Raw genomic sequence first — 21,841 nt, forward strand, 5'->3', positions numbered from 1 at the left:
GCAAGAAATGGGAGGTTAAAATCACCTTAGGGCATTTATTTAGTACATTATACACACGAGCTCTCATGGGAGGTAGCATAGAAGGAGTATTTTAATTTAATGATCTAACATTCAAGATAACAAGAAGAAGTAGTCATAAGACCTTACAGAATTAACTGTCCAGGCAGATGTTCACAGGCACTGGATGAGGAATATACATGAGTGATGGGGGAGACCCAGTACCAGGCATAGCTCAGTGGTGCTATGCAAACACACACATCTTGGCCAAATGGGGGCAGCTTAAGAGAGCAATCACAGGGCTTCCCTGGTGGCGCAGTGGTTAAGAATCCGCCTGCCCGTGCAGGGGACACGGGTTCAAGCCCTGGTCCGGGAAGATCCCACATACTGCAGAGCATCTAAGCCCGTGAGTCACAACTACTGAGCCCACGTGCCGCATCTACTGAAGCCCGCGTGCTCTACAGCCCGTGCTCCACAACAAGAGAAGCCACCGCAATGAGAAGCCCGCGCAGTGCAACGAAGAGTAGCCCCCCCGCTCGCTGCAACTACAGAAAACCCGCACACAGCAACAAAGACCCAACACAGCCAAAAATAATAAATAAATAAATTTAAAAAAAAAAGAAGAGAGCAATCACACACAGCTACCCCCTGGGAATACAGAGCCCTGCTTCGAATTTTTCCAAGTTGGCTGGAAATCTGATTCTTTAAATGTGATATATCAGATTTTTAACTGTTGGCACTAATTGAAAAATTAAAAAAAAAAAACAAAAAACACAATGTGGATGAAAGAAAACATATCTGTAAACTGAATTTGGCCCATGGATTGACAGTTTGCAACCTCCACCATGGAACTAAGCCGTTAAGGATCTCGACTTGGACCTGTCACTCACTGGGGAGTAACCAGAAGAAACAGGATTTACACTGAGTCTTGAAAGAAAGAGAGATTTATATAAGGAGAAGGGAGGGAGAGTGGCAGATATACTACATGGGCAGCAAAAGGTAAAGGAAGCCCCAAAGCAGAAAGGCTCAAGGTCTGTTCAGGAAACACTGAACAGCGTGGCTTGGAAGAAGAAAAACTCGGAGGAAGTCAGAAAAAAGGCTTGGAAAGCAAGTGAAAGACAGATTGGACAAGGATTTTGAATATTAAGCAAAGAAGTTTAGGTTTTATCCTACAGGTAATGAAGATTTGGGGCTCTAGAGACTGATGTCATCAATGAGGTTTTCCAACAAAGTGAACCCAATCTATCTGGAAGAGAAAGAGACGGCAGGGGAAGAGACTGGTCAGAAGTTTAGTGCACTACTTCAGGAGAATCACGTAGAGGCAAGAGGAACGGAAATCTAGTAGATGAGACAGACCAATGGCGATGGATAAATTCACAGGACTGATAAATTGTTTGCTCTTTTATTTATTTTCTTATGGATATACTATTTTATTAATATTTAAATTTCAAACAATGAGCAAGCATATACTGGCCCTAAGTTCAGATTTGATATAAACACAAATGGACAGACAACTTTTAAGGGTGCGATGTATTCAACAATTAGAGACAATCTAGTCGGTGGTATAATTTATCCATTTAAGACTGAACAGAGTTCCTTGGTTGCTGACAGAACCTCCCCTTGACTTCAGACTTGAGACAAACCGAGAGTGTCTGTCAGTATGCAAAACCACTGAATTCAGGACAAACAGGAACAGGATAGGTTGGCAAGAGCCAATTCGGATTGTGTGGGCCAGTCTGAAGCAGCAGGGTTGGCTGGAGGCTGAAAATGTTGCAGCTGAAGTCCAGGATCTGTAGATTAGAGCAGCTGTTCTTTTTTCCAAACAAGTTCATAAGATGCTTTTCCCAAACAGGTGTATGCTCTTTTAAAATGTCAAAAATAATTCTTCTGTTTGTGACCTTTGACACCTAGTAGGTGTCCTGGTGAAAATATCCAGTAGGACATTTAGGGCCTGAGTTTAGGACACTGTCCAGGGATGCTGATGCAGTTTGGAGCATTAGTCACATAAAGATGGTCCAGGGGGCTTTCCTGGTGGCGCAGTGGTTGAGAGTCTGCCTGCCAATGCAGGGAACACGGGTTCGAGCCCTGGTCTGGGAAGATCCCACATGCCGCGGAGCAACTAGGCCCGTGAGTCACAATTACTGAGCCTGCGCGTCTGGAGCCTGTGCTCCTCAACAAGAGAGGCCACGATAATGAGAGGCCCGCACACCGCGATGAAGAGTGGCCCCCACTTGCCGCAACTGGAGAAAGCCCTCGCACAGAAACGAAGACCCAACACAGCCATAAATAAATAAATAAATAAACTCAAAGTTTAAAAAAAAAAAAGAAAAATCTGTTTAAATATTAAAAAAAAAAAAAAAAAGATGGTCCAGGGAGAAACTTCCCAAGGGAAAAGTGTAAGAAAGAAGAAGCATAAATCTTGGGAGGATGAGTGCTCAATGTTTATGTTTCTTACAATTTACTTCAAAAACTTTGCTGAATTCAGAAGTCATTAGCCTGAGTTTGTGTGATTACATGATCTCAAATATCCATATATTCTAATCTATTCACATCATTGTATGCATCACCTAATTTAAATGTTCCCTTGTATCATGACTGTAAATCTCATCTCTTCAACCTAGGTTATGTTTTAAAGGAAGAAATGAAAGAACTAAAGAAAGGAAGGGAAAGGAGAGAGCGAGAGAGAGAGAGGAAGAGAGGCAGGAAGGAAGGAAGGGAGGGAGGAGAAAGGAAAAGAAAAGAAATGAAAGAAAAAGGGAACTTTAGAAGAGATATTGCCCTGTCAGTGATGGTTAAGATGAAGCCCTATTAAATGTCTGAAAATTGCCTGAAGGATCTTTTCAGTACTATAAGGAAATAATACAAGAATCGTCACCCATAAATTCACTTTATAACCAGAGAAAATGAAGCCTCTTCAATCCAGAATTTACCTGACAGCTGCTTTACTACCCAACCAGAGCTTGGATCTCTGAAGCCTTCACACCATGTTAGAAAGATGCCATTAATTAAAAATGCATCCTCCTTAGGGCCCAGAAATAAACTCTAATGTTCATGGTAAATTGATTTTCTACAAAGGAGCCAACATAATTCAATAAGAATACTTTTTTCAACAAATTGTACTAGGACACCTGGATAAGTACATGAAAAGTAATGAAGTTGGACACCTACGTCATAACATAAATAAAAAATAACCAGAAGTGTATCACAGACCTAAATATAAGAGCTAAAACTATAAAACTCTTTGAAAACACACACTATGAAATCTTTGTGACCTTGGGATTTCTTACATATGACACCAAAAGCACAAGCAAAAAAAGAGATTAATAAATTAGACTTCATCAAAACTAAAAAATTTTGTGCCTCAAAGGACACCATCAAGAAAGCGAAAAGATAACCCACTGTCTGGTGGGAATATCTGCAAATCATATATCTAATAAGGAACTTACCTCCAGAATATTAAAAAAACTTCTATAACTGAAAAATGAAAAGGCAAGTAGCTCACCTAAAATATAGACAAAGGATCTGAACGGACATTTCTCCAAAGAAAACATATGAATGGCTAATAAGCACATATGAAAATGTTTCAACATTATTAGTCATTAGGGAAACACAGATCAAAACCACAATGACACACCACTTCACAACCACTAGAATGGCTATCAAAAAGACAGACAATAACAGGTATTAGCAAGGACGTGGAAAAACTGTAACCCTCACACATAGCTCGTGTAAACTGCTCGTGTAGCCACCGTGGAAAACAATTCAGTAGTTCCTCAAAATGTTAAACAGAGAGTTGCCATATGACCCAGAAATGCTACTCCTAGGTAACTACCCAAGAGAAATGAAAACAAATGTCTACACCAAAACTTGCACACAAATCTTCATAGCATTATTCATAAGAGCCAAAAAGTGGAAACAGCCCAAATGTTCATCAACTGATGAATGGACAGATACAATGGAATATTTTTTAGCAATTAAAAGGAATGAGATACTGATGGTGTTATGTAACATAGAAGAACTTCAAAAACATTCTAGGGCCATCAGACAAGACCACATATTGTATGATCCTATGTATATGAAATGTCCAGAATAAGCAAATCTGCAGAGACAGGAAGTAGATGAGTGGTTGCCTAGGGCTGGGGTGATTGGAAGAATGGGAAGGGACGGCTAGAGGGTACAGGATTTCTTCTGGGGGGGTGATGAAAATGTTCTAAAGTAAGATTATGGTGATAGCTGCCCAACTCTGTAAATATACTAAGAGCCATTGAACCATATATTTTAAATGGGTAACATTTCAAATGGATAAACATGTCTCATGGGATGTTACATCTCACTAAGGCTATTTAAAACGTACATCCACACCATATACTGCATGAAGTTTTCAGCACTAGCCAGACAGCACCTGCTATTCTTCTTAGTCTCCTTTCATAAGGACCTTTGCCCCAGTTCTTCCCTTTCTCAGGAATGCCTTGATTCTGTTCAGTACAAACTGGCTCCTGTCATCTTTGAGAAGAGCTTAAATGCTCCTGTCTCTCAAACGTGCCAGGCTTGTTCCTGTCTCAGGCATTTGCAACGGTGCTTCTTCCTTCTACTCTGAAAACTTTTCTCCCAGACCTTTGCATGACTGCCTTCTTTGCAACCTTTTGGTCAATGCAAAAGAGAAGCCTTCTACTTCTGCAGCTCAAGCAGCCCATAGTCACTACTTACCACTCATTGTTTTGTTTCTGGAATGCGTTTCTACTAGGTTTATTTCCATATTCACATTTGTATCAGCTTATGGCTTTACTGTGTTACACACTAGAGCATACACTCCCTGAGGGCCAGAACTCTGCCACAGCTGTCTCCGCCCCACCAGGCCTATAATTAAGAGCTGTTGGCCGACCAACTTTTAGGTTGAATGGAGCACAAGATAAGATTGCCTACTTCAGCCCTTGTAATAGGGTGGGAAAAAAAAAGAGCCTATTCCTCTCCAAAACCACCCTCATTCACCCTCACCCCCACCAGAAAAAGAACAGCAAGAATTTCCTCAACATTTTACACGGAAAACCTCTCCATAAAAGACTAATTTCAGGAAAATAGATTCCTCTTCATCTGAAGGGCCAGCACTGGCTTGATTAAAATTATGTTTCAGGAAAACTAGTCTCAAGCAAGACCAATGAGACGAAAGGGAGAAAAGCAAATGACAGAGGCCAGCTTGCCCTTCTAATGAAAGGAAAAGCAAAGCAGAGCTCAAACAATAGGTGTCAGGAAGCCAGGCAGTGTTGTACTCAGTTTTTCCTTTCACTGAGGCATTCTCCAGTTAGCGACACCCTTGACAAAATGATGATCACTCAGGAAACAAAGAGGTGAATGAAGCAGGGCTTATTGTGGAGTTCTCCAATTTAGAGCTGCCTTTGCGTAGCTAGTTGCAAAGCATCAAGCTTTTCAATATTTAGAAAAGAAAGAAGGACAGAAAGGGAGGGAGGAAGGGAAGGAAAGAAGGAGAGGGAAAGGGACACAGAGAGAGAGAGAGAGACAGCAGACCAGAAAAAAAAGGAAAAGAAATAAAAGCAAGAGTATACCCCCATCTAATATTCTTTCAGATAAGAAAATCAAAGGAAAGAAAATGGCACCTAGTTAGAATTGAAGAAACTTTGTGTAAAAGCACCATTTTTTTCTTTCAGCTTTTACGTATTTTTTTTTACATTTGAATCTTTAATCCATTAAGAATTAATTTGGTATATGTTGTATGGGGAGATGCTATTTTTTCCCAGCTTGTCAATTCTCCCAGCACTAGTTGTGAACAATGTATCCTTTTCTTGATAATTTCACCTTTATTATATGTTACAATTTTATAAACATAACAAGAAGAATTTACTGTATAGCACAGGAAACTATATTCAATATCTCATAATAACCTATAATGGAAAAGAATCTGAAGCTGTACACCTGAAACTAACACAATATTGTAAATCAACTATCATCAAATTTTTAAAAAGCGCCTTTTTTTCATCTCCTGAACTATTTATTTCTCTTCTGCAAAAAAAAAAAAAAAGAAACAGAGCTAAAGTTAGGAAAACAAAGCCATTCAAATGATGCTCCATTCCTTTTTAACCTAAGACAGTGTTAGTGAACAGCACAGTCAGTAAGAAAAATGTCAGAAGCCCTTCGCAATTTACCTGTTACACCAGGAGAGATGTCACATCCAAATACCTCACTGATACACAAGCCTCAGGCCAGATGCACAAGAGACAGGAAGAGGGAGTCTGGATACAGCAAAACCACCCTTATCATTGTATCCGTGTCTCGGGCATGAACGTTTGCAGACTAGTCTTACATCTGAATGACCACTAAATATTTAAGACCAGCATTCAGGAAGTGTTCTCATGCTCAAACAAGAGGAGACCAGAGATTACAAAAGGATCCTTGCACCTAAGCTCCCACTTCCCCCTCCTCCACCCTTCCCCCACACGTCCCAAGACAGTCTGCCAAGAACAAATTTAGTATCAGCTTATCATAGGCTCTAGACAGCCCTGCAATTACATCCTGCCCTGGCAGGAAACTGAACCTGGCAATCAAGACTCCCTTTTGTCTCTGATTTCTACATCTTGCCTGTTTGGGGAGGCGGCAGAGCATGTGGAATGACCACATGCAGAAGTGACAGTTTCCAAGACCTAGTTTGAGCGTGTGAGCTTGGGCAGCTGGTTGTTAGTAAGGATACAGAGCATCTAACAGTCCCTGGCACCCGGTAACCACTCAGTAGGGGTTAGTTCCCTTTATATAAGGTTTCTGAGATTTTCCGCCAGTATAGATGGGTTTATAATGCCCTAGAGGACAAATGCAAATGGCCAGATGCCCACAGCACAGCAGTGGTTAAGAGCACAGGATTAGAATTCAAGATCTGCATTTCTGGGACTCCTCTGGTCAAATTCCTCTTCATGACCTGAAAACGCCTTAATACTCAGGTTTCACATAATGACTCTCTTCCAACCTCTTGACACAAAGGGGGAACTGAAAACTTTTTGTCACACTGGGTTCCATGCGTCCCCGACCACCATTTCTACATATTACAACATAGGAAGCGAATGCTAATGTTTGTAAGAATTTCTAAGGGAAAATTCGGGCAAACGTTTCCTTAAGAACATGGTGGAAGACCTGCCCATTTGGTTGGCTTCAAGTGAGGACAAAGAGTTAAGACTAGACATCATCGCAGGTGATCACTTGTGTCCCAGGGGAGGTAATAAAAGGGTCAGAGCATCTCCTTCTAAGAAAGTCACACGTGTCATTATGCTTGTTCCATCCTCTGGCCTGGAGAGTCACACCAGCTCTGGAGCCAGGACCTCTCAGATGTAGAAAACCAAATCCCCCCATTGCCAGGAGCTGTGAACACTGGAGACCATTCACATGTTGCTGGCATAACTAGGTTACAGCAGTGACAAATATTTGTTTTCTTATTGTTGATTACACGTCTTTGAGTTTAAAAGAATTCAAGACCTACTCTAGAGAATAAACCCAACTCTAATTTGGGCAAGATTTTAAAACAATAGGTTCAAATTCCAGCTCTATAACATCCTAGCTGGGTGGCCTTGAGGGAGTTTTTTGGTTGTCCTGTGCCTCAGTTTCTCTTTCTATAAAATGGGGATAAGAGCAGTTCCCACCTAATAGTACAGGTTCAAGTGATACTATACACACTGTATAAATGATGAGACACTGCATGTAAAGTGCCTGGCCCAGAGTGATGGCACCTTATGATGGATGGTGGCTACAGCATCTTAGGCACTCTCCCAAAGAAGGACCAGACAGTGAAAATACACTTAAATTACCTGATGTCCCAATAGTAATTTGGCCTCAAGGAAACTTGCCCAGCCTGCTCTGAGATTGAACCCTCTTAATCAGATTGATTAAAAACAATAAGAGAGACATTATCAAAAAAACTGTTTAACAAAATATGGAAGGACTTCTATCAAGTTCTATAGTTGAATTCCAACTAGACAACAACATCTGTTTCAAAAAGAAAGGTTTTGGGCTTCCCTGGTGGCTCAGTGGTTAAGAATCTGCCTGCCAATGCAGGGGACACGGGTTCGAGCCCTGGTCTGGGAAGATCCCACATGCCGCGGAGCAGCTGGGCCCGTGAGCCACAACTACTGAGCCTGCGCGTCTGGAGCCTGTGCTCAGCAACGGGAGAGGCCGTGACGGTGAGAGGCTCGCGCACCGCGATGAAGAGTGGCCCCCGCTCGCCACAAACTGGAGAAAGCCCTCGCACAGAAACGAAGACCCAACACAGCCAAAAATAAATATAAATAAATAAATAAATTTTTTTAAAAAAAAGAAAGGTTTTATTTCTTGTTACATAAAGTTACCTTATATTATTTTTCTACTTTGTTCACAAAAGAGAAAAGGGAGAAATATGCTGAAGAGAGAAAACAATCTTTAAAGTCTTTGAGTCAGTCAAACGCTATTTGGCAGAAATCAAATGCAGTACAAGATAGTGAGAAAGCAAAACCATTGCTCCTGAAGCAGGGTAAATAAAGCAGTTTGCTTTGAATTTTGAATTAAGAATCAAAGGTTATCCACGTGGGAAATCCCTGTTTTAAAGATTTCATGCCTTGAGTTTCATTTTGCCATGAGTTGGAACACAGGTACAATTACTGTATCAACTCCAAACCTCTTTATTTCCTAAGAGAAATATGATTTGTCACAAACTAATTTTTCTTATCTCTGAAAAATAATCTATACATATTCCCACTATTTTAAACAAGTTCTGATAATATAGTTTTAGGACTTGGATCTATAGTTCTCTAAATTCTCTAAATTATCGAAATATCTCTGGATCAAGCCAGACCATCAGAAGGCTATGAACCTGGGTTATTCTTGACTTCACAGAATCATATTTTATCTTTACACCCCTGGCTTTTATCAAAGGCTGATACAAGAAACACCATGATGACAAAGACAAATGTACAAGGGTACCCACCGCAGCACTGTTCACTGTAGGAAAAGGTTAGAAATATTCTAAATCACACGTATGCGCTTACACACATACAAACATGATTGCACATCTTGAAATCAATGCTTGTCTCTCAAGAGAGAATCTCAGAGACAGTGATTAAAGGCAGACAGACAGACCTTTTCACTGAATACCTTTGCATACTCTGAGTTTACCACATGTGTCTTTTACGTACAAAAAAAAGTAAACCAAAAAATAATGGCTGTTATGAAGTTCATTCTGGCGGTGTGTGTCACAAACACCAGCTCTTTAAAACGCTAATAGGTGTCCCACAAAAAAAAGATTTATGCTCTACCCATCTTGGGGTTTCACAATGCATATTCCGATAGTAGAGTCTCTGAGAAGGTCTGCAATCTAGAGTCTGTGTGACTTAATTTAACCCAACATTTCCCAAATTTCTTGATCATAGAAACTCTCCCCCACCCATTTTTTTGAAGGGCATTTTCTCTGAACACCACACCTTGGCGAGTATAACACTGCAGCATTTATTTTTTAATGGCTTTGGTCACCAAGGTATGCACCATCTCTGATAGGTAAGAATTTAGCAATAGGGTTACCTTTGTTTACTCTTAGGAATGACTGTATCTCCTATGCTGTAATCTTAAGAAGTCTGTATTGAATTGGAATTTTTTTACACCTTGTCTGCCAGGAGGCACCGAGCAATGATGTCTCAACTTTCTCGTCCTTAGGATGGGCATATCAGCACCAACTCTGTGGGTAATCGCAAGATTGAAATTGGATATCTTACATAAAAACGTCTCTCATAAGAGACACATAAGAGAGATCCAGCACTTACGAGCCCCTGCCAGACTTCTTCTCATCTAGGCAACAGTCTCATAAATGCACGTTGTTATTCTCAAGAGGCAGTGAAGTAAAGATCAAGGCAAACCCATTAGCATCACCGATGACAACACCGGGGAGCCTCAGGGGGTGCGGTGGATGGTCTTTATTTTAATCGGCTCTGTTGCTTGTGACCAGAAAGGTCAGTAGAGGAAGAATATCTGGGGGTGAAGGCAAGGGCAAAATCAGCTGTCCTAATCACCATGATTCAACGAATATTTCTCAGGCTTTGGAAAGATTAAACGCAGTGGTAAAGGAGGAAGCTCTCTTACCTGCAGAGACCATTCTATTTGTAAACATTATCCAGGATTCACACTGACAAAGGCCTAAGCTTGGTGTATATCCACCAGCTGCCTTCTCTGCAGGATCCTTTCATATAATAAAGAAAAAGGGTGAGTAGATTTTACCGAAGAGGCCACCCCAAGAGTTTAACAGCTATGTTGGATTAAAAACCACAGCATGTAGAAAACAAACTTTCACGTACTTCCAAATTTTTAAAGAAGGGGGAAAGTCAGTTTAGCAATAACATATTTTAAATAAATAAGATTATGAGCCTAATGATACTTAGCTGCCTATGGGCTGTGAAACCTTGGGTCTAAATTCCCCTGACACAAGACATTATTTTTCTGGTTGTCAACCAATTCTAGGAGGTTGGTAAGGGATACATATACTTAAAAGGACAAAGTGAGACAATTTAAAGAGACGATCTACCACTTACAAGTCTGTGCCAATTTTCCTTAATGCCAGACGACAGGGAGGTTTCTAGTTGAAAATGATAAAGGCTGATATAAGTAAATACAATGTGCTCCCTTTAGGAATATCACTGTCCGTCAGAGCCTCTGACACCCAACATAGGATAGAATTCCCGAGAATGGTTCTCTAGAATATTAGAAATTGTAAATACCTCCAGGTGTCACAAGGAATACAAAAGTTTTGTAGTTCATACGATGAGGAAGAAGGAAGTCATTAATGTGCTCAAATGAGAGATATAGTCTGGATTAGAAGTGCTTGATAGTCAAAAGTCTGGAAATTACAGGATCCAGAATTTTCAAGTCTAGGAATGCATTCAAAGGAAATAGTTAAGATTAATCTATAAGATTACTCATCATGGAAACAACTCAAATGTTCATCACTGATGAAAAGATGAATAAAACGTGATATATCCACACCATGGGATGTTTGGCAACAAAAAGGAATAATGACCTGATAGTGCTACAATGTGGGTGAACCTCAAAAAACATTATGTAAAGTAAAAGAAACCAGTCTTCAAATACAACATACTGTATGATCCCATTTATAGGAAATGTCCAGAATAGACAAATCTATACAGACAGAACGTAGATTAATGGTTGCCTGGCCTGGGAAGGTTGAGGATGGCGGTGACTACCATGGGTGCAGGTTTTTTTCTTTTTTTTTTTAAACATTTGTTATTTGTTTATTTATTTATTTTGTCTGCGTCAGGTCTTTGTTGCTGCATGCGGGCTTTCTCTCTAGCTGCGGTGAACAGGGGCTACTCTTTGTTGCGGTGCAAGGGCTTCTCATTGCGGTGGCCTCTCTTGTTGTAGAGCACGGGCTCCAGGAGCACGGGCTTCAGTAGTTGCAGCACGTGAGCTCAGTAGTTGTGGCTCGTGGGCTTAGCTGCTCCGCAGCATGTGGGATCTTCCCAGACCAGGGATCAAACCCATGTCCCCGCATTGGCAGGCGGATTTTTAACTATTGAGCCACCAGGGAAGTCCCAGGTGCAGGTTTCTTTGTGTAGCAACAATCATGTTCTAAAATTAGATTCTGGTGATGGTCACACAACTCTGAATACACTAAAAATCACTGAATTGCACACTTCAAGTGGATGATTTGATGGTACATAAACTACATCCCAATAAGCCTGTTAAAAAAGACTTTTCATCACAGTGTTGTTTAAAACAGAAAAACCAAATGATCAACAATAGGGTTGGGTGAATAAATTAATCTGAGCCTATGTTATACTCTACAGCCACTAAGAATGGGTCCACAGGAGAACACACAATACGATTCCAATTATGCAAAATACATATGTGTGTATACAGAAGCTTTAGGAAAAGGTCTAAAAATATGGCAACAAGTTTCTTTACAGCGATAATATATGATCCTGTAGGATTATGGATGATCTTTTTTCTCTTTGCTGATTTAAAGACAACGACCGTTACTTTTGTGACAATAATCACATGTAACATTTTACTGAGTCCTGAGGGTGCACCAGGCAGGGCCTGGGTTAAGTGGATGTAGTGCATTTAATCCTCCAACAGCCCTATAAGGCAGGCGCTATTAACTGCTGTCATCCCACAGAAGAGGATACTGAGGCTGGAAAAAGTGAATTTACTCAAGGCAGCACAGTCTGCCTGGCAGCAAATACTAAGTCTTAACTGGTGGTCTCCAAAGTGGGGAGTGTACACCCCCAAAAAGGTGTGCAAGATGGGGTATGGAAATATATATTCCTATACACTTAAAATATATATAGAAACTTCTATTTATATATTTTGATCTCATCCTTAAAAAACTTGTGTTTAGGGTACGTTTCATACTGCAATGTAACCCATATTCTGCTGACTTCATGTCAGGCATTGTACTAAGGGCTTTGCAGGTAATCGTTTCTCACAACAAACCTACAAAGAAACTGAGGTACAGATCCATGCTCTTACCCACTATACCGCACAGTGCTCAGTATGTCCATGTGGTAATATGCATAGACGAGATGCAATTTATAAATAAATATGCAAATATTGGTTTGCCTGAACATACACAACACTGGACTTTCCTGGTGGTGCAGTGATTAAGAATCTGCCCGCCAATGCAGTGGACACGGGTTCGAGCCCTTGTCCAGGAAGATCCCACAGGCCACGGAGCAATTAAGCCCATGCACCACAGCTACTAAGCCGGCGCTCTAGAGCCTGCAAGCCACAACTACTGAGCCCGAGTGCCACAACTACTGAAGCCCACATGCCACAACTACTGCAGCCCGCGTGCCTAGAGCCCGTGCTCCACAACAAGAGAAGCCACCGCAATGAGAAGCCCGCACACCGCAACGAAGACCCTATGCAGCCAAAAATAAATAAATAAATACACTTAAAAAAAAAAAAACATACACAGCACTACCTCCCAAATCATAATAAAAAATACAGAGCTACTCTTGGAAAGCTTCTGCTGCGATACCTTCTCCCAAGACGTTGGCCACCGGCTCATCCAGGGCCCCCTTCCAGTTCTCGCTACTCCGAGGTAAATTAAAAGAGCACCACTGTGTCCCCTTCCCCCTTGCTTGATTTCCAAACCAGATATTTTTGCTGTAATTTTTTCCAGTGCCTCTCCCTGAAAGGTGAGCTGCCGTTTTTAGGAAACTGGACCAGACACCAACTTGGGGGCTTTAAATCAAACCACCTCAAACCCATATCTTCCCGTGTAGGAATACGAGTCTTTGAAGCTCTGACTCCCACGTTAGTCTTCGTGAAACATGTACTGTGACCCCCTTCTACCCCCAAAATGCCATTGTCTTTTGGGGTGAGAAGTTTCCTCATTCACTCTGAGCCCCTCTCCCCCTCTGCCAGTCAACCCCTAACCAGCAATAGGGGTCCAAGCCAGGACCCCATCCACACTCCCTACTTCCATCCCATGCTGCCCCTAGGGAATACCTGGATGCACCCAAGATCCACATACTGTGGCATTCACACTCCATCTCCCGTCCCTGCAGCGGCTTCTGGGTGTCCTGGGATTTGAAGATTATCATTATAAATGAGTAAGAAGAGAGGAGGAGGAGGAGGGGTGTGTATGCGTGTATGTTTAAAGACAATGCCGATGCTATGAAATGGAGTGAAGAATGACATCCCTCTGTGTCTCTGGTCCTTCATTTGCCATTCCACACCCGTCTTCTTCCCTGTCCTCCCTCTTCTCTCCCCAACAGATGATAGGACAGAGGAGGTGGAGAACCTTCCTCACTCCCTCCCGCTTCCTGGCGACCTCTCTGGTAGCAAATGCTTCCTCCGGGTCTCCAGCGGCTGCTAGTGGCTCCTCCTCTATGGCACCAGGTCTCACCTGGCTCAGGTAACTACAGTTCTGTCCTTTGTCTTCTTTGGCCCTTGGAGTGGTAACAGTTTGCCCTGCTGTTAGCCTCTTGGTGACTCCCCTGCCCTTTTAGTGTCCCCTTAGCCCCGCCCACACCTCTGCAAATAGTTCCTTCATTCAGTCTCTTCATTTGAACCATCAGAGGTGAATCCTGTTTTCTTGCCAGGATCCTGACTGATTGATACTCTCCTGTATGCCCACTCAGGAGACTTTCAAAAAGTAAGCATAGGGCTTCCCTGGTGGCGCAGTGGTTGAGAGTCTGCCTGCCAATGCAGGGGACACGGGTTCGAGCCCTGGTCTGGGAAGATCCCACATGCCGTGGAGCGACTAGGCCCGTGAGCCACAACTACTGAGCCTGCGCGTCTGGAGCCTGTGCTCCGCAACAAGAGAGGCCACGATAGTGAGAGGCCCCCGCACCGCGATGAAGAGTGGCCCCCACTTGCCGCAACTAGAGAAAGCCCTCGCACAGAAACGAAGACCCAACACAGCCATAAATAAATAAATAAAATTAAATTTTAAAAAAAATAGTAGAAAAATGTTAAAAAAAAAAAAAAACAACTATACAAAAAAAAAAAAAGTAAGCATAAGCCACTCACTGTCAGAATTCAGATTTCCATCTGCAGTAAGAATTGATCTTAGGGACCCTCCACGTATCTTCAACCAAGAAATGATCATTGCCAAGTACAGCTGAAGTTATAAAATCTATTTTCATAAATCTTGACGTGAATTCTGCCAGGAATACATGTGTAATTTCAACCACATGCCTGACCTTAGTCTCTTGTCTGAAGCCAACTCCGGAGCAGCCGGGGGACAGCTTGCCCCACCCTGCTCTCTGTCCAAACCACAGGGGTGACCCAGCTCCACCACACCATGGAGTTCTGGAACCCGCTCTGCCTACAGAAAGCAGGGAGCCAAAGAGGCCAGGCTGTCATACTCGAGCCTCTGGGGACCATCAGATGCCCTTGACCATGGTCCAGATTCCCTCCTGGAACCCCATCTGTCATCCCATGCTGGGATGTAAACAGTCTTCTTGACCAAATCAGGACACCAGATCCAGGAAGTAGGCTGCAGACAAAGGGCAGCACTAGGCAACAAGAAGGCCAGTCAGGTCGACATCGTCAGCCTTTGTCTTCTTTTAGATTGAAGGAACTGGGCACTGAGGCGTACATCCTCACTGGCAGAGCCAATGTGCCACAGCTATTACTAACCTAGTCAGAAGGCTTGCAGCAGACATCTGGGGCGGGCAATCTGAATTCTAATGCAACCTATAAATATCAATCTCTCTCCCTGCTTCCTGTAGATAGAATAATAAGGTAACACTTCAAAAGGAAAAATTCCACACTAGAACAGGCAATTAGACACTTGCCTTTCAAAAGAGATTGCTGGAGTGTTAAGGAGATCTGGGTTGAATCTTCAGTATCATAGAGATTCATGATTTAATTTGTTTGGTCAAAAACATAGAAGTTGCCCTTGTTTCTGTTTTGTTTTTTTGTTTTTTTTCTTTATCTCCTATCACTAGTCCACCAGTAAACCCTGCCACCTGATATCCAAAGGTATCATACATTCACCCACTTCTCTGTATCTCTGTTCCTACAACGATGGTCCAAACTACCAGCTTTCTCCTCAGCTGACTTTCTTCTCACATTCTGCCATACCTACTTTGTCCATTCTATCCAGGAGCTAGAACGATCTTCTTAAATCCTACTCAGATCATGTGACCTTAGTGTTTAAAACCCTCTAATGACTTCCCACTACCCTTAGATAAAATCCAAGCTCTCTACTGTAGCCCTAAAGAGTCTCTAATCTCTTGGCCCCCAAATAAATTTTTCTTTCCTGGGTTCACCATATTCCCACCATGTGGCTTTCTCTTTCCTGTTGTCAAATCTGCTAAGTTGTTTCCTGCCTCAGGACCTTTGCACCTGCTGTCTCCCCACCTAGAATGTTTTTTGCCCCCAGAATTCCTTCTCGTCGATCCTGTCTCAGCTCAGATATCTTCCCTTCACAAAGGACTTCTTTGACGAAGGTCCCTTTTTAATGTACTTAATTACACTCTACCCCTTGCCCTGTTTTATTCTTCATGGTATTATATGAAATTATACTATTTGGGGTTTGGGGGGGTTTTTTTTGCTTATTTATCTTTCCAAATAGAGCATGAGCTCTATGAGGACAAGCAATTTATTAGATTACATTGCTTACTTGGAAATAGTCCTAGCATACAGTACTCAATAAATATTTGTTGAAGGAATAAGTCCTGATATAAATATAAGCTTTGAACAATAATGAGTACCCGTGAGTCCAAAAGCAAGTTGGTTAATATTTGTAGGTCTCAGTCTTTGCATTTATAAGCAACATTAATCAATGCCCACTGTGTCTCCTTTTTTTTTAATTTATTTATTTTTGGTTGCGTTGGGTCTTCATTGCTGTGCGCGGGCTTTCTCTAGTTGTGGCAAGCAGGGGCTACTCTTCATTGCGGTGCACGGGCTTCCCATTACGGTCGCTTCTCTTGTTGTGGAGCACGGGCTCTTGGCACGTGGGCTTCAGTAGTTGTGGCTCACGGGCTCTAGAGCGCAGGCTCGGTAGTTGTGGTGCACGGGCTTAGCTGCTCCGTGGCATGTGGGATCTTCCCGGACCAGGGCTCGAACCCGTGTCCCCTGCACTGGCCGGTGGATTTTTAACCACTGCACCACCAGGGAAATCCCCACTGTGTCTACTTTTATAACTCTTGTAAGAGTTACATATTATATATTCTACAGCTATTAGTTATATAACTTATATTAGTATAAGTGTATGCTTTTATAACTACACCATGCAAGAGCACAGTCTGAGAAATAATAAACACTGAGCACAGCTGAAGTCATGAAAGCTTCTCTTCGTTAAGTTGCAGAGCTAATTCCTTGAAGAGCATGCTGTTACACAATACCCCTCAGGCTCTTCAAACAGCTCTGACAAGTAAAGAGCATCAAGCACTCGAGGTTGGGGGAAGATGGAGAAGATTACAGGACCACACAACAGCTAGGCTTCAAGGTGTGGCCTGGGGCTGGAATATTCAAACTGAGTCCTCCAGCAGTACATTATAGTCTGGGTACTTGTGTTGACTTCGGCTATGGACCACCAACAAATACATTATACTCTAATCTTCTTTAAACACTGGGCCCTCAGGGAATTGAGCTCAAGGGTCAGCGATGGGACATTTTATCAAGTCCCAATTATCTGTGCCATAACTTTGCTTATACTAGGGCAAATACTTCACTTTATTTTTCATGGTGCATTTATGAGGTCCTAAAGAGAGAAGCTTAAAACCCAGAAGTCATTCTTGACATCACTCCCCTCTTCTCTCTCATCCAATTCTTCACCAAGTTCAATTGAGTTTACCTCCTAAAGATTTCTGAAATTGGTCCACTTCTGTCTCCATTATCACCTCCTTGTTCTAAGCCAGCCACATTTCCTCCTGGGATCCCTGCCTTAGCCTTCTAACTGATTCTCTGTACTCACTATTGAATCTTCATTTCAACAATGAAGGCAGAATAATCTTTTTTGAAAGACAAATCTGACCATATTGTCTCCCTGACACTACCAGACAAATGACATATCCTTCTAGTAAATATCCTCCTCGTTCTTGTAACTTTCCTTCCTTGTACTTAACCACATTGTAACTTCATAGTTATTTATGTTATGATTTAATCACCCCTGTTCCTTCTTAGACTCTAGGTTCCATGAAGGTCACAGATGATACCTGATTGTACGCACTACTGTGTTCCCAGGTGCCTAGCACAGTTCCTGGCACATTGTAGGTGCTCAGTAAATATTTGCTGAATGAATGAGAGAATAAATTTCTATATCTTTAGTCCCTAACACAATACCAGAACACAATACCTGAGAGAGAAATCTTTATTGAAAAAAGGAAGACTGGAACTATCCCCAATTCCCAGGTAATATTTCTAAGCCCAATGCTTCCTTTCCCTCTACTAGCTCACATTATGACCCTTTCCATGTCCCCCAAACATACACGTGCACACATGCGCGCGCGCGTGCACACACACAGCTATCAGTCCATAGCAATCAAAAGACTTAGTCTTCATTATTCAGAGATATTTGCCTTAAGAAGTATTCCTGCCATAAAAACCTCCTTATCCCCTTTTCCAAGATTATAAAACAATTAGTTAAACCAATATAACCTTTGCCCTCTAACAAAACAAATTTGCCAAAAGGCCCTTGTAAATGAGGAATGTACAAGAACCCCCCTGGGATGCTGGTGTCCTTCTCAGTTCTGGCTTGAGGACCAACTCTGCAGGCACTGTTATCTTTTCATTTACCTTCAAGTACAAAGAAATTCAGAGGATAAATGGCTCCCCTACTTCTCAGTATATTCCCTCAACTCCCATCCAACTTTCTCGGCAGCATTCTCCCCAGTTACTGTTTCCTGAAATGATACAGATGCAATTTTAAAAGTAATGTCTTGGGAGCCTCCCCAGAATGCCATCCATTAGGGAGTGGTGCTTAATATTGGTTAGGCTTACCTTGGACTCCACCTAAGGGGGTTTGTTACTGGAAGCATCAAAAAGAGTTTATTAGGGCACTTTCTTCTGTAATGGTAAAAATTATAGTTACTATTTACTGAGTGTTTTACTATGTGCCTTGCACTGTGTTTAACTCTGTATTCACAAAAATCCTATGAGCAAAGTATTATTATTATAAGGAGGACATTGAGAATCAAAGAAGTTCGGTAGCTTACTAGTTATTAAACCACAGACATAAAACCCATGTTCTCAGTCACAACTGCATATAACAGGGCTACAAACACCAAAAATATAAGAAGCAACCAGTCATCCCAAATTCATATTTGGTAACGGGCAGGATATAATCAAAGATTATAGGTGCTCTAGGTTTATACTCAATTATAAATTTTGCAAGCATTCCAAAGACAGCAAGTATATTAGTCAACTCTTGCTGGGTTATGCTTCATTAACAACACCACCAAAATATCAATAGTTTACAACAAAATACATTTATTTCTTGTTCATGTTACTTGTCATCTGTGGATCCACTGAGGCTCTGCTCCAAATACCTTCTCCATTCTGGGATTCATGGCCACTTGGCAGATTAAAAGAGAGAGAGAGAAAATGGCAGAACCATGTGATTACCCTTAAAGCTTCTGCGTGGATATGCATATTCATTTCTTCCCACATCCTACTGACCAAAGCAAGTCACATGACCAGACTTGACATTATGGTTTAGAGAAGTATTCTCCTTCCACACGCTAGGTAATGCCAGTCACATGCAAATGGATGGACGTGGAAGCTCACAGGAGAGGAGCAAATAATCAGTAATAATAACGTAATCTACCATAACAAATAAAGACACAATCAACATATTTTACCACGTCAGGCATAATCAACATATCTCATTTATGTTACTTGAAAGTAGATATAAGTGACAGAAAACTCGAGCCAATTGGCTTAAGCAAAAAGCGTAACTTTACTAACGTGGGTCAATGAAAAGTCTGTGAAACTCTAGGTATGACTTGATAACTTGGCCCAGACATTCAAATGTCATTAGAACTCGATCTCTCTCTCTCTTTCTATCTCCAACTCCATCTTTCATCTATGTTCTTCTTTATGCTGGCTTCATTCTTAAGTAAAATGGCTGCCCACAGCTCTTGGCTTATAGCCTTATAGCTCCAAACCAGCAAAAAATAAAGCATGTTTCTTCGGATAGATGCTAAACAAGTCCCAAGATTAACCTTAATCTAGCCCATCTCTAATTGTATCAATATAGCCAAAGAGTTCAGTGTCTTTAATTGTCCAGCCCTGGGTGACTCTAGAGGAAGACGTGGGTCCTCCTAGACACCATGCACTGAAAGAATTTATTCATTTTCTCTAAAATTCCTGAAAAAATACAACCCCTATAGAGTTTCAATATTAACCAATTTCAAGCATTAACATACATAGTCAAACAGATTTAAGAGTCTGGCATTTTTACAATATTTACTAAAGCTGCCATCTGTAACAATTTTTCTTCTCTTACTTTACAAATCTAACCTATCTTCTTTTTTTTTTAACCTATCTTCTTTATAAACAGTAACTAATAAGACGATGTGAAAGATTAACTTTACATTTACTGAATAAAACAGATGAAATCCTAAATAAAACAAATTTTGACTTGAAACACAACCTAACCTACTTAGTAAGGTCAGACTCCAATATTTTCCATCCAGGATACAAATCAAATACTCAAAATCCATTCCCATGCCATAAAATCACTGAATACTGATTTAGATTATTTTAATTAGGGAAATCTGTGCTGTGAATTACCAGTCAATTTTAAGTAAAACAACGGCCTACAATTTAATACTGCAACCTAGGTAGACAGCAATAAAATATATTGCACGTCCATTTCATAAGCTAACTCATCACAATTCCTTCAGCACATTTCTCTTCTTGTATTACTTAAGGCAATGCTAGCTGCTGTCACAAAGAGACCCCAACTTTCAGTGATTTAACACATTAGAGGCTTGTTTTCCATTCAGATGACTCTCCAAGGTAGGTGGCTCCAGGTCGACAGGCAACTTTCCTTGATGCAGTGATTCAGGCACCAGGCCTCTTCCATCTCTCAGTCTTGTGGCTCTCCATCCTCTAGGGAAGGGTTTATAACTCTTGACCCAATTCGGACCAGATAATTCTTTGCTGTGGGGGGATGTTTTGTGCGTTGTAAGATGTTTAGCAACATCCCTGGCCTGTGCTTATTAGATTCCAGTAACTCCTCCACCCAAGGGTGACAACCAAAGATATCCTCAGATTTTGCCAAATGCCCATTAGGGGGCAAAAATACCCCCTGGTTAAGAACCACTGGTCTAATATCAGGCCTGGCATCAGTTTTGTTAAAAGATAACCAAGTGATTCCAATGTGTAAGGAGCATTGAGATCAAGGTCCTCATCACTAACTATAACCAGGAGAAAGTACGGAGAAAACAAGAGCACCTCTTAAAGGCCTTGGCTTGGAAGGATCATCCATCACTTCAACCCCACGACATGAGTAAGAACTAGTCACATGTATGCCCTCTTACTCCTCCATCTCCCATGCAGGGGAGGAAGAATGCTAGGAAATACAGACCCCAGCTGGGCAGCCACTTCCTAGCAACAATTCTATACGGAAGGGGACTATAAAACGTGGTGGACAGAGGCATCTCTGCCTCATTGCTCAAGTCTCCCCCTTTTGATACGAGATCCCACACATCACATGGGCAATAACTCTGTCCCAGTTTCAGCTAATAAGGGTCATCCTAGGGCTTCCCTGGTGGCGCAGTGGTTGAGAGTCGGCCTGCCAATGCAGGGCACACGGGTTCGAGCCCTGGTCTGGGAAGATCCCACGTGCCGCGGAGCAACTGGGCCCGTGAGCCACAACTACTGAGCCTGCGCGTCTGGAGCCTGTGCTCCGCAACAAGAGAGGCCACGATAGTGAGAGGCCCGCGCACCACGATGAAGAGTGGCCCCCGCTTGCCACAGCTAGGGAAAGCCCTCGCACAGAAACGAAGACCCAACACAGCCATAAATAAATAAATAAATAATTAAAAAAAAAAAAGTCATCCTAGACAACTGTCTTTAACTAGTACGGCAGGGTGAATCATTCTCCATCCTCTGGTAACAGAACTGTTGGGCTATGAGCCAGAGCTCCTGGAAGCCAATAATAACACAGTACTTTCTATGTACCAGGCACGATTTGTAAGGGTTTTACATTTATGTGCTCATTTAATCTTTGCAAACAATCCATGACATAGGTGCTATTAATTATGCCCATTTTATAGATGAAGAATTTGTCTAAGGCCAAAGGGGAGTGGTGGCCTTCACACCCAGGCTGTGGGACTGCCCAAGTTCATGACCACCAGGTTACACTGTTCTCTGCAGGGAAATCTCTCCAACAGAGGAGAGAGTG

At 41.9% G+C, this 21,841-nt stretch overlaps 1 protein-coding gene across 1 annotated transcript in view; it reads right to left on the minus strand.

Moving 5' to 3' along the window:
• FRMD4B (FERM domain containing 4B) overlaps window positions 1-21,841 on the minus strand; it is a 336,744-nt gene that overhangs the window by 265,277 nt on the left and 49,626 nt on the right. The gene's annotated exons all lie outside the window — the stretch shown is intronic.

The sequence above is a fragment of the Balaenoptera physalus genome (genome assembly GCF_965194825.1).
Source record: "Balaenoptera physalus genome assembly, chromosome: 11".
Taxonomy (NCBI): Eukaryota; Metazoa; Chordata; class Mammalia; order Artiodactyla; family Balaenopteridae; genus Balaenoptera; species Balaenoptera physalus.